Below are 1,406 nucleotides of genomic sequence, written 5' to 3'. Positions count from 1 at the left end.
GGAGAGGTGTTGCTGGATCATGGTAGATCAATTCTTAGTTTTTTGAGGAACCTCCATACTGCTTTCCATAGTGGCTGTAGCAATTTTCAGTTCCACCAGCAGTGTATGAGGGTTCTTTTTTCTCTGCATGTTTTCCAATATTTGTTATTACTTGTCCTGTTGATTATAGCTATTCTAACAGTTGCGAGATGGTATCACATTGTGGGTTCAATTTGTATTTCTCTAATAGTTAGCGATTTTGAACATCTTTTCATATATTTGTTAGCCATTTGTATGTCCTCTAGGGAGAAGCATCTGTTCAGGTCCCCTGCCCATTTTTAGATTGGATCATTTGTTTTTTTGCTGTTATTAGGTTGTATGAGTTCTTTGTATATTTTGGATATTAGGCCCTTATCAGAGGTATTGCTTGCAAATATATTTTCCAATTCGGATGGTTGTCTCTTTACCTTGCTGATGGTTTCTTTTGCTGTGCAGAAGGTTTTTGGTTAATGTAGTCCCATTTATTCATTTTAGCTTTTACTTCCTTTGCCTTTAAGATCAAATTCGTAAAATCCTCTTTAAGTCCGACGTACTTGAGTTTCATTCCTCTGTTTTCTTCGTTGCATTTTATTGTTTCAGGTCTTATATTCAGGTCCTTAATCCATTTTGAGTTATTTTTGGTGTGTGGTGATAGACAACAGTGTAGTTTCATTCTTTTGCAGGTGGCTTTCCAGTTTTCCCAGCACCATTTATTAAAGAGGCTTTTCTCTCTCCACTGTATGTTTTTTACTTTTTTAGTCAAAAATTATTAGTCCATATAAATATGAGTTTACTTCTGGACTGTTGCTTCTATTCAACTGGTCCGTGTGTCTATTTTTCTGCCAATACCATTCCATTTTGATTACTGTCACTTTGTAGTTTAATTTGAAGGCAGACACAGTGATGCCTCCAGCCTCGTATTTTTTTTTCCTCAGGATGGCTTTGGCAATTTGAGATCATTTGTGCTTCCATACCAATCTGATGATTTTTGTTCTAATTCTTTAAAAAAAAAAAAAAAGCCAATAAGATTTTGATGGGGATTACATTAAATCTGTATAATGCTTTAGGTAATGTGGTCATTTTAACTATCTTGATTCTTCCAATCCAAGAACACAGAATATCTTTCTTTGTATCTCTTTCCATTTCTTTTAAGAGGGTCTTATGGTTTTCCTTATATATGTCCTTCACATGTTTTGTTCGATTTATTCCTAGGTATTTTATTCTTTTTGTTGCAATTGCAAAAGGAATTATTTTTTCCACTTCTTTTTCTGATACTTCATTATTAGAGTATAGAACGCTAAGGATTTTTGAACGTTGATTTTGAATCCAGAAAATTACTGTATTTGCTTATTGTTTCTAGTAGTGTTCTTCTGGAGTCTTTAGGGTTT

Source organism: Pteropus alecto, unplaced genomic scaffold (assembly GCF_000325575.1).
Source record: "Pteropus alecto unplaced genomic scaffold, ASM32557v1 scaffold12, whole genome shotgun sequence".
NCBI classification, from domain to species: domain Eukaryota; kingdom Metazoa; phylum Chordata; class Mammalia; order Chiroptera; family Pteropodidae; genus Pteropus; species Pteropus alecto.
This window is presented reverse-complemented; position numbering follows the sequence as displayed.